General features: G+C 37.0%; 1 protein-coding gene across 1 annotated transcript in view; it reads left to right on the top strand.

Annotated features, from left to right (window-relative positions):
• Positions 1–12,653, top strand: part of LOC144450191 (protein dispatched homolog 1-like) — a 58,851-nt gene that overhangs the window by 7,532 nt on the left and 38,666 nt on the right. The gene's annotated exons all lie outside the window — the stretch shown is intronic.

Here is a 12,653-nt window from a genome sequence, read left to right on the forward strand (position 1 = left end):
GAGTGGCTGCATTAATAAATGAAAGACTTCAAAAAACTCCTGTAGAGCATTTGTTGCTCAGCGATTGTTTGGTAAGAGCAGTACGTTTTGTCTTAGACAGTAATATAACCATGCCTGTGTCACCTTTTGTCAGTGAAATGACACTTTGTAACTAATATCATCAGCATGATAATAAGTGTGTATAATTTCTAAGCATACTTTACAAACATAACAGGAATATTAGTCACAGAGAAGTGATTGAAAGCATTTGATACTTTTGCACTTCTACAGAGAGTTCATATACCCCGCCGCAGGGGTCATCTATACAGTTTCGTCATTTATAACTTTACCCACATTATTTAATTATTTCTTTTCCATTTCTTTCTTTCTTTAAGTTAGTGTTCAAATTAATATTAGTTTGTTGAGAGATAAACCTAACAGTATTTTTACTATAAAATGTGATATATTCTGAATCTGAGTAAAAAAAAATTGTATTTTTATTAATATAATTGTAATCCAGTTATTTTTAGTTTTGCATCTGTATTTCAAGAATTCTTTGATAATATCATATTGCTAATGCACACTTCTATTATAATACACTATATTTTGTTACATTCACCTCATTCATAAAGCATTCAGGCGTTAGTAATGTGTCAGAAATATGTCTATTAAAAATTAATTTTGCTCACCTCATTTGACATATGTGAAATCATATCACTGTATTAGATTTAGAAATGTGCATGACTACTGTGGTGACTAACTGTTGTATAGTCAGTTTCTAGTTGTTGGAGCCAATGACGTTTTTTTTTTGTCTGGATTATAGCTCCAACATTGAAATATTAGGTTTTACTAGGTATAATCCAATATGCAGACGTGAAAGCAGATTGTGTACTCTTGGTAGAAAAAATATGTGTAGTCTAGCAGTTTTGTTAAACCCCTTTCAAGGTTGAGATGCTTATTTCAGGGTGTCACAGAATCACTTACAGGGTTACCTGGGTAGGAGTGGTGGTGGTGGTGGTGGTGGTGGTGGTGGTGGTGGTGGTGGTGGTGGTGATGATGGTGATGGTGGTGGTGGTGGTGGGGATTGGGGAAGATGGTAGAAGTAATGATATATACACTCTACATGTTGCATTTTCAGAGTGCACTCCGTATTTTGTGTCTTTTATAAACTAGGAACAAATATATACATGTATATCTTAATCACAAAGAAAACATCAATATACATACAGATCTTTTCAATACCATGAGGTGAACTTGATCTTAATAATGATGATGATGATGATGATGATGATGATGATGATGGTGATGATGACGATGATGATGACGATGGTGGTGACGATGATGATGATGATGATGATGATGATGATGATGATGATGATGATGGTGATGATGATGATGGTGATGATGATGATGATGATGATGATGGTGGTGGTGATGGTGATGATGACGATGACGATGATGATGATGATGGTGATGACGATGATGATGACGATGGTGATGATGATGATGATGATGATGATGATGATGGTGATGATGATGACGATGACGATAACGATGACGATGACGATGACGATGACGATGATGATGATGATGATGATGATGATGATGATGAGGAGGAGGAGGAGGAGGAGGAGGAGGACAACAGGAGTGTCAACGATAGCAGCAGCTGTGACAATGATGATCAATAATCATGATACATTGGTGTTGTTTATTAACTATTATCCTTATTACATTGTTGATTGAAGTGATAACGTTAACAGGAACACTAACAACTACATCAGTGTGATATATCAAGTTCATTGTACGAACTATAATTTGATGATTTATTGGAATTAATATCTTCATTACTCTAACCACAGTGCCACAGCATGGCATCAAGTGTATGTCATTACCAACCCAGCAGTAGTGCCTGCATAGTACATATCAGGTGTGCTGTCATCCATATCGGCCACAGCCAACTCACTGTGCTCAATTTAGTAACACTTTGTATTTGAACAATCTATAGTCACACCTTGTCAGTCTATAATCCTTGCCATTCTCATCCATCATCCTTGAAATACTCATCTTGGATTGAGAGGTCAAGGGTCAACCACATGTCCTTTGCCAGGTGGGACATACCAGAATGACCTCATCAGACACATTTGTCATACTTCGATGATTATAGTCTTCACTTCCATCAGGTGGATTTTTTGTCATTATAAAATAAATTACTTTTTCTTTCATTTCACTATGTTTTGAAATGTTGAAGGCATGTGTTGAATTTAAAGTAAGTATTCTGGGTATACTTGACTATCGGTAAATACTGTGCAGTCTATTGTTTAAATACATTTATCTATTTGTCAAATACATCATAGAGGTTTACTGATGACTTCACTTGTGTTTCTTTGTTCATCCACCATATGTTGAAATACTCTAGAGAATCTATTGAATACAAATTTGCTTTGTAGATAACATGTTTTCTGTGAGTATACATATTATATATGAGTTGTCTTTGGTGTACACATGATACATTATAAATCCTGGACAGAGTGATGCACATTGTCTGCTTTGTAAAGTATACTATGAACATTCAGTCAGATCACTGAATAGATATATTGATCACTATATCCCAGACAGTAGTGTGGATGCCAACGTGGTCTCTAACTAAACCACATGTGAGTGGAGGTGTGAATCATAATGATACTGTATAGGAACTAAACTACCCAGACAGTGCCCATACTGCTAGAGTGTACTGTTCTTTTAAAGTATACTATGAACATTTCAAACCTGAATAGATACGTTGATTATTATATCCCGGACAGTGCCCCTACTGCTAGAGTGTACTGTTATGTAAAGTAATATACCGTACTATGAACATTTCAAACCTGAATAGATACGTTGATTATTATATCCCGGACAGTGCCCCTACTGCTAGAGTGTACTGTTATGTAAAGTAATATACCGTACTATGAACATTTCAAACCTGAATAGATACAGTATGTTGATTATTATATCCTAGACAGTGCTCCAACTGCTAGAGTGTACTGTTATGTAAAGTAATATACCGTACTATGAACATTTCAAACCTGAATAGATACGTTGATTATTATATCCCGGACAGTGCTCCAACTGCTAAGAGTGTACTGTTATGTAAAGTATACTATGAACGTTTCAAACCTGAATACATCTAGACATGTTGATTATTCTATCCCGGACAGTGCCCGTACTGCTAGAGTGACACTTTTCTGTAAAGTACACTATGAACATTTCAAACCTGAAGATATCCCAAACAATGCCACTTGTATACTTCTGATCAGATGCTGAGTATTAAAATACAATATGCACTTTCAGTGTGGTGAGAAAGCTGTAATTTCTAAATATGAATGGATACTATATCCTAGACAGTGCCAGTGTGCTGTTCTGTAAATTACATTGTATACTTTAAACATTCATTAAGATTATTTCATATCAAAACCGGAGATTGACCGAATGGTCATGGACTCTGGGTTCATTAACATCAAATGACAATTTCTACTTATAAAGTCAAAACATTTTTTGGAAGCAAATCCCAAATTTCTAGTGATGTCTTGTCAACATCGTCAGTTGATAACAGCCATAATTGTAATACACCCCTGTGATTGGAAATTTCATTTGATACTGAATTGATACATGTTTAGAACCAATCAGACATCAATTAACAGCACAGTACATATGGTGTTGGCTGGGGGGCTATGTCTCTAAACACAGGAGACTGTGTTGCTAAGATGTTGGGACCCTGGCAACAGAAAGGGATATTAACACTAGTTTCATATACAAAGACCATTACATGTAGATCTGTTTTTGAACCCTGGTAACAGAAAGGGATAAATTAATTACGTTACGTACTTGTATAAACCATGGAGCTACACAAAATTAATTTTGTCCCCATTCTATGTACATGTACAAGTACACATGTAGAACTTGGAAACAACATGAAAAAGAAAGAAGTACATGTAACAATCTGCATTGTTTTATGTGCCGATATTGTTTTTCAGGATTTTTTCCCGAACTGCAAAAGTACTTATAATGATTGGCTTTCTCACACTTCAGTTCTAAAAATAAACTTTTAAAAACCCTTGCAGCTGCTATGGAAAACTATTAAATGACATTGGATATGTCCAAGCATGCCACACCTGTTAAAGAAAGTAGAGCCTTCTATTTCAATATTTAATGAGATTGCCACTTATCTTTTGACATGTTATTGTTCAGGTGTTGTATGTTTATATGATATGTCTGCCATGTTATATTTCATGTATTCCATGATTTACAATGTTATATTTCATATATTCTATGTTGATATCGAGATATGGTTTCCAATGTTGTATTTCAGGTATTCTATGGTTTGCCATATGTTATATTTCAGGTATTCTATGATTTGCTATGTTATATTTCATGTATTCCATGATTTACAATGTTATATTTCATATATTCTATGTTGATATCGAGATATGGTTTCCAATGTTATATTTCAGGTATTCTATGGTTTGCCATGTGTTATATTTCAGGTATTCTATGATTTGCTGCTATATTTCAGGTATTCTATGATTTGCTATGTTATATTTCAGGTATTCTATGATTTGCTATGTTATATTTCAGGTATTCTATGATTACCTGTGTTATATTTCAGGTATTCTATGATTTGCTATGTTATATTTCAGGTATTCTATGATTTGCTATGTTATATTTCAGGTATTCTATGATTTGCTATGTTATATTTCAGGTATTCTATGGTTACCTGTGTTATATTTCAGGTATTCTATGATTTGCTATGTTATATTTCAGGTATTTTACATTGATATTGAGATATTTAGGGCTAATTGTTTGCCATGTTTTATTTTAGGTATTCTATGATTTGCTGTAACAGTTATATTTCAGTTATTAGCACAACTGAAGTGAGGTTCAGTAGTATTATAGGCATCGCCCGGCGTCTGTCTGTCTGTCTGTCAGTCTGTCTGTCTGTCTGTCTCTGTCTGTCTGTGTGTGTGTGTGTGTGTGTGTGTGTGTGTGTGTGTGTGGAAACAACTTAAAGTCAAAAACTACTGGACCTATTGCTTTGATATTTGGTGGTCATGTTACTTCTGGTGTCTAGTTGGGAAATTGTTCAAATGAAATTGATTGCATCAGAGATGTGGGTTTTGGGTAAAAAAATGTGATTTTTGCTCAAAAAAATTAAACTCAGAAACTACAGGGCAGATTGGTGCGAAACTTGGTGGGAACATTCTTAAGGGGGTGTAAAGTAAGATTTGTTCATGACATGATGATTCTATCAGTAATATGCAAATTAGGGCTAAACATGTGTCTTTTTGGTTAAAAAATGTATAATTCCAAAACTACTGAGCAGATTGGGCTGAAATTTAATGGGAATGCATCTAGGGATGTATGGACAAAGACATAGTAAGCATACAATGATTCCATGAGAGATATGCAAATTAGCTGTAAGAATGTTCATTTTTGGCCAAAAATTTTTATCTAAAAAAGTACTTGGTCAATGAGTCTGAAACTTGGTGAGATGTTTCTGAAAGTGTTATTCTGCAGATTTTCTTCAATACATTTTGACAAAATTGGCCCTAGCAACCATGACTGTGGTCACGCACATTCAGACATCACTCCACAGTTAGAACCATCCTTTACACAACAACGCTGGGGTTATACTGAAGTGTGTATTTAATCGTATGAAGGAAGGAAAAACTCTACTTGAAGTTACATCTCAACATATAAATATAAGGTGTGCACAAACTGTATGTGCAGTTACTAGGAGTTCAGTGTCTTTGTTTGCTGATACTGTTCAAATATCCAAAAATATATATATAATAGTCTATTCCAAGTTACAGTAATATATAACAAATATGAAATAATATGAAAGTGTCTAAATCAATCAATCGATCGCGATGAATTTGCTGTAATTTAGTAATTGAATATATAATCAGTTTGATTTGCATACTTTAGGAATTAACATAATTGGCTCATCGCGACACTCCCCAGACGGGAAGAAATTAATCCGGATTATCCACCAAGTTAATATAATGCTTCATCTTCTTCCTGGCTTCCATAGCAGCATGACGCATTGGCCTTGGTATAGATAATATATCTTTCTTCTGCAATAGATCATCTTCTTGTGTTGTAGTCTTCTGCTCAGGAACATCAGGACACTCGATGGGATATAACAACTTCAGTGGACGATTGATAATCTTCTGAGAGGGTAGCTTTACTTTTGCTGCCCTCACCTCACCATCTCTGCTAGGGATAAGATATGTGATTTTTCCCAATTTCCAAGCACCACGTGGTAAATTGTCTTTGATAAGTACCACATCGCCAACATTTGCTTTGGTGTGAGCTTGAATTCTTTGTTCTGTCAATAAAGTTCTGGTTCTTTCTCTCAAACTTAACAAATAATCTTCTTTCCAAAGTTTCCAAAACTGGTTCAAATATCGCTGTCCTGTTTTCCATATTTGAAGTAACTTCTCTGTTGAACTTGGAGTTGTATGATAAGTATAGTCTTCACCATCATCGTCGATTACAGGAATACCAATTCTTGGATTCATTGTAAGAAAATGTGACGGTGTCAAAGTAATTCCAGAGTTTATATCATCTCCTATATACACCAGGGGTCGTGAATTTACCACTGCTGTAACTTCTACCAGTATAGTCTGCAATTGATCATAGGTTAAACATACCTTTCCAATTGACTTTCGGAGAGGTCTCTTCACCAATCCAACTAATCGTTCGTAGAAACCACCCATCCATGGAGCTAGTTCTACTATGAAGTTCCATTTGATACCTTGGTCAGCTACATAACTTTTGACATCAGGATCAATGGTCACATCTCTCCATAGTTTGTCTGCAGTAGTCTTCGCCAATTTAAATTGAGGAGCATTGTCTGAAGTCACCTCCTTTGGTGTTCCATACCTTGCAATAAATCTTCGTAGACATAACAGGAATTGTTCAGTCGACAAGTCTCTAATTATTTCCATGTGAATTGCTCTGACTGCCAAACAAGTAAACAGACATATCCACACTTTACATATTTCTGTGTTGTCCTTGATATACATTGGCCCAAGGTAGTCAAGTCCCGTGTAAGTAAATGGTGTTGACTGTGAAACTCTAGTTCTTGGCCAAGGAGGCATTGCTGGCATCTTAAATGGTCCACCTTCAGCTTTATTACAAACCATGCACTTTTGAAGGATTCTTCTTACCTCAGAGCGTCCGTGTGGAATCCAGTATTCATGACGAATCTGAGCCAGAGTTTGAGAGATGCCAGAATGAAGTATCTTCTTGTGATGACTGGTAATTACAAGGTTGGTGAATGGATTCTTCTTTGGCAGTAGTTTTGGTTGTCTTGCTCCTTCTGTTAGTTCTGCATTTGATAGTCTTCCATGACATCTGATAACACCATCTCCGTCCAACTGTAACCCAAGTTGTATTATTAAGTTATTCTTCTTCTTCTTGTTCTTCAGGGCTTGCACTACTTCAGGAAAGTTTCTTTGCTGAATATGAAGTTCCCACATTAGTTTTGCTTCTCTTAACTCCTCAGGTGTGAGTGAACTATTTCTTCTTTTACTTCTTAACAAGTTTACGAATCTCACAGCCCACGCTGTTACTCTGATGAGTTTTGTAAGTGACGAGTAGTTGTTTACATTGATATCAAATGGTGTACAAGTATTCTCCGTAACCGCAGGTGCCTCCCCAGACACAAGTCCAGTTTCATACAGTACCTTTGGTCCTTTAACTTCTGTCTCAGCGGCTTCCAAAGTTTCTCCATTAATTTCTGTAGTATTCCATGTTGGCCACATCTTTTGTCGAGTAGTTAGCCATGCTGGACCTTGCCACCATTCTTCTCTGTCTTTAAGTTCTCTAAGTGTCTTCCCTCTGGTTGCCAAATCAGCTGGGTTATCTTTAGTTGCTACATATCGAAAGTTAATGTTTCTGTGTGACTTGATTTCTTGTACTCTATTCTCTACAAATACTGACAGTGGTTTCCTTGTATTGATCCAATACAATACACACTGAGAATCGCTCCATATTACTTTCTGTGATATCGGAATTTCAAGTTCCTTTTGCAGAAATTGGATGACTCTTACTCCAATCAAAACACCCAGTAATTCAAGTCTTGGCAGGCTTATCCCCTTCAATGGACTAAGTCGAGACTTTGAGAATATCAGTTGAACCTTACATGAAGTTTCCGTTTCAATACACAAGTAAACAGCTGTTGCATATGCATGAATCGATGCATCACAGAAGCAGTAAAGTTTGTAAGTAACTTCTTCCTCAGTTTGACTTAATCCTACAAAACGTGGAATTTCATGAGTTTGTAGCAGTTTCAGTTCTTTACTTATCTTATGCCACTGTGATATCTTCTCTGTGTCGAGTTCTTCATCCCAATCTAAGTTTTCTCTCCATAAGTTCTGTACGAAGATTTTGGCCTGGATAGTAACTGGGGTGTATAAACCTAATGGGTCGAATATTGAAGAAATAGCTTTCAGTACCTCTCTCTTTGTTGAACAGTTGGAGAATGTTTCTGGTTCCATACCACTGATAATTATTGTATCTTTCTTCGTATCCCATGAAGTACCAAGAACCTTGACCTTTATACCCTTTGCCTGGTCACCATTTGGAATAGAGTTCAGGAATGTGTCTGAGTTTGAGATCCACTCCCGTAGATTCATTGATGCTTCCTTGAAGATATCTTTAGCTTCGGTGTAGAACTCTTTGGCTTTATTCTCACTACTAGTACCAGTTATAATGTTGTCTACATACAGGTCTCTTCTGATCCTTTCAGCTACAGGACTTCCAACTTGATTCAAATGATATGTGATAGTAGCACCAAGCAGGAAAGGACTGGATATCACTCCAAACGGTACTCTGCAAAACCTGTATACTTGTAGATTTCCAATTAAATTAGTATCATTTGGGTCTTTCAACCATAGAAATCTAGTAACATCTCTTTCTTCAGTATCTAATCCCACTTGTAGGAAGGCTTTCTCTATATCAGCCGCAAATGCAACAGGATGCAATCTAAATCTAAGTAGTAATCCACACAAGTCCTGCAGTATTACTGGACCACGATACAGACATTCATTTAGACTTCTCTGATTTCTCTTAGTCTTAGCGGAACCATCATACACCACTCTAACTTTAGTTGTTGCCTTAGTAGGATTTACCACTGGATGATGTGGAATGTAGTGTTTTCTACTACCCTCTTCTGTTTCTTCTGTGACCCTCTCTATGATACCTCGTGATTCTTGTTCTTCAATAATACCATTGTATTTCTTAAGTAAATCTGGATTCTGGACTAACCTTCTGAGTAGTGTCTTGAGACGACCATATGCCAAGTTATAGTTCTCTGGTAATTCTACCTCTTCGTCCTTCCATGGCCATTTTACATAGTATCTTCTTTCCCTTTGTGTAACTGTCTGATTAAATGTCTGGAGAGCTTTATCATCTTCCAAGTAGTCTTGATAGGAGTCTTTTATACCAATCGTCTCCAGATTCCAGAAGTCTTCCAAGTTTGGTTTGGTTGGTAGTGATCTGTCTTTACTCGTGATGATCGTATTATAATCTGGCCCAAGCGTGTTGCCCATGGGTAGAATCAGCATGCTAGGCTCACTTGAGTTGCTTACTTCACCACTTGTTCGACCAGCCAATAGCCAACCAAGTCTTGATCCAAGGAGATGTAGACCAGCATGAACCTTTATCTTCTCTGGAAGAATCAAATCTAGATAATAGTCATTCCCTATCAGTAGCTCTATAGTTGACGTCTCAACCTTTGTAGGTATATCATCGGCTAGAGGGATACCTCTCCAAAGGAAACCCCAGTTTGTACACGTCTCAATACTTAATGGCATTCTGTGTATTGTTCCCGTTATCTTCGGTACTATATTAACAGTCATAGTTAGAAATGTTCCATCTCTTAGTTTAAGTTGTAGTTTAGTGAGTGAGGTCTTCACTATCTTCGCCTTGTCACTACCAAATGTAACTATGGGTATTTCTTCAATTCTATCTGGCTTTAAATTTAACTGTCTTGCCAAAGTTTCTGTGATATAAGATCTGTGACTACCAGTATCTAACAGTAATCTAACGTTCTTAGAGTCTCGTGGAGAATTTGGTTTTCTGATACTTGCCGTTGCTGTCTGCATCAAGACCACTTCTCCTGCTGCCATCAGTGCCCTTTCTTGTCTAGGTTCGCCATCATCAAAAGTCGGTTCTGCTATGGGACGAGATGATTCTCTTTTACCTGTTGAAAATCTTAATGGGCATAGACTTCGATGATGATTTCTTCTTTGATGACAATGTCTACAGGCTTTATCTACTCTACAGTCTCTGATCATATGTCCTTTCTTCAGGCAAATATAACAACTTCCCTTTATTCTCTCCTTTCTATCTTCTACCGTGGGGTATACTTGACACTCATCGCTCCAGTGAGCTTTATTACAGAATCGACATACCTTCTTAGGAGCTTGCTTATACCTTGGTTCTTGTTCTGCACCAACTACCAATGCTTCAGTTGAAGTTCTCAAATGTCTGCTGTACGGTTTGGTACCATAATGTGTTACATTCATTGACTTTCTTTCATATGTACCAGGGGTAGCTGCAGCAGTTGACTGGCGTTCAGCGGATTCTCGGGCTGTAATGTACAACTCAAACAGTTTTCTTAACTTTATTACTGTCCACCTACTATCTGCACCTTTCTGCATCTCTAACTGTAAAAGTACTTCCTTGGGTAGTTTTGATGTAATCATTGAAATGAAAATTTCCTGATTTACGTTTTGACCAAGGGCTTCTAAACTTCTCAAGTGTCTCTCTAGTGCATCATGTAAGGAACGTAATCTAGTCAACTGGTTCGGAGATGGAGATAGATCCATTAAGCTTGTATAATGAGTATTAATTACTGTTTGTTCATCCCCAAATCTTTCTTTAAGAATAGTGACCGCTATCTCGTAGTTTTCATTCGAAAGAGTTAATCCAGACAATGAGTTCAATGCTTCACCGGTGAGTTTACTTCTCAGATAGTTGAACTTATCAATCGGTGAAAGGCTAGTATTGTTATGTACAGCTGATGCAAAGGAGTCCCAAAATTCAATCCATTTAAGTATATCCCCATTAAATGACGTTATTTCGAGTTTGGGAAGTTTCACGTTTGCTGAATTACTACTGGGAGAATGTTGACTTGTATGGTGGGGTGACAAATTTGCTTGTTGCTGAGCTTCAAGAAGTAGTTTAGTTTGTGTCTGCATTTGAGTTTGAAGTTCAAACATAGATTGCAATTGTTTAGTGATACCTGGCTGGCATTCTTCCTTTCTTTCTTGTAACTGTCTTTCAAATGCCGACAATTCACCCAAACATTCTGATATTTCTGCTATCATTACACTAGTTCTAGTTTCTTCTTCTTCTTCAAAACCCCTTTTTTCCTCTTCAGATCCCTTATCTTCAATAAGTAGTGACAATTTTTCATTTGTTTCTTCAAATTTCTCTAAGTAATCTTTTATTTTCATAGTTACTGCATTGACTTTCCATAGTGTCCCCTTTAATTCATCATCGGGCACATATCGCTTCAGAAGGGCATCTGCTTTATCTGTTTCCTTCCCAAGTAAGTTTCTATATCTGGTTCTTAGTCCCTTCATATATGAGAGTGACATCTTGTCCCCGGGGAGTAGAGTTTGTAGAAATTCAGTACTCACCAAGATTCTTGGAGTTCACTCACCAGTCTATGCAAAGCTTGTCTACTAGTTTTCTTTACACAGCGTTTTCTAGGCGAGTATCTTCTTCGAGAGCTTCGTCTTCTTCTCAGCTACACCAGTCAGTATCTTCTGGGAGAGCTTCTTCTAGGCTGGCATCAGTCAGCGTCTTCTGGGAGAGTTTCTTCTAGGCTGGCACCAGTCAGTGTCTTCTGGGAGAGTTTCTTCTAGGCTGGCATCAGTCAGTGTCTTCTGGGAGAGTTTCTTCTAGGCTGGCATCAGTCAGCGTCTTCTTGGGAGAGCTTCTTCGAGGTGACCTTTGAACTTCTCAGCTTCCAGGATCCCGGGTTTCGGCACCTTATGTGGTCACGCACATTCAGACATCACTCCACAGTTAGAACCATCCTTTACACAACAACGCTGGGGTTATACTGAAGTGTGTATTTAATCGTATGAAGGAAGGAAAAACTCTACTTGAAGTTACATCTCAACATATAAATATAAGGTGTGCACAAACTGTATGTGCAGTTACTAGGAGTTCAGTGTCTTTGTTTGCTGATACTGTTCAAATATCCAAAAATATATATATAATAGTCTATTCCAAGTTACAGTAATATATAACAAATATGAAATAATATGAAAGTGTCTAAATCAATCAATCGATCGCGATGAATTTGCTGTAATTTAGTAATTGAATATATAATCAGTTTGATTTGCATACTTTAGGAATTAACATAATTGGCTCATCGCGACAATGACCACGCCCTTAGCAACAACCAAATGGCAGTATATTTTGGTTAAATAACAACATCATCTGGTAGGCAAGTGAGTAAACATTCAAAAAAATGTATGCAAATACCCTAGCAACCATGACCACGCCCACAGCAACAGCCAAACGGTGGTTTATTTCACAAAGATAACAACAGGAATAGGAAGACAAATTAATAAACATTCAAAAAATGTATGCAAATGTTCCTAGCAACA

The sequence above is a fragment of the Glandiceps talaboti genome, chromosome 2 (assembly GCF_964340395.1).
Source record: "Glandiceps talaboti chromosome 2, keGlaTala1.1, whole genome shotgun sequence".
Taxonomy (NCBI): Eukaryota; Metazoa; Hemichordata; class Enteropneusta; family Spengelidae; genus Glandiceps; species Glandiceps talaboti.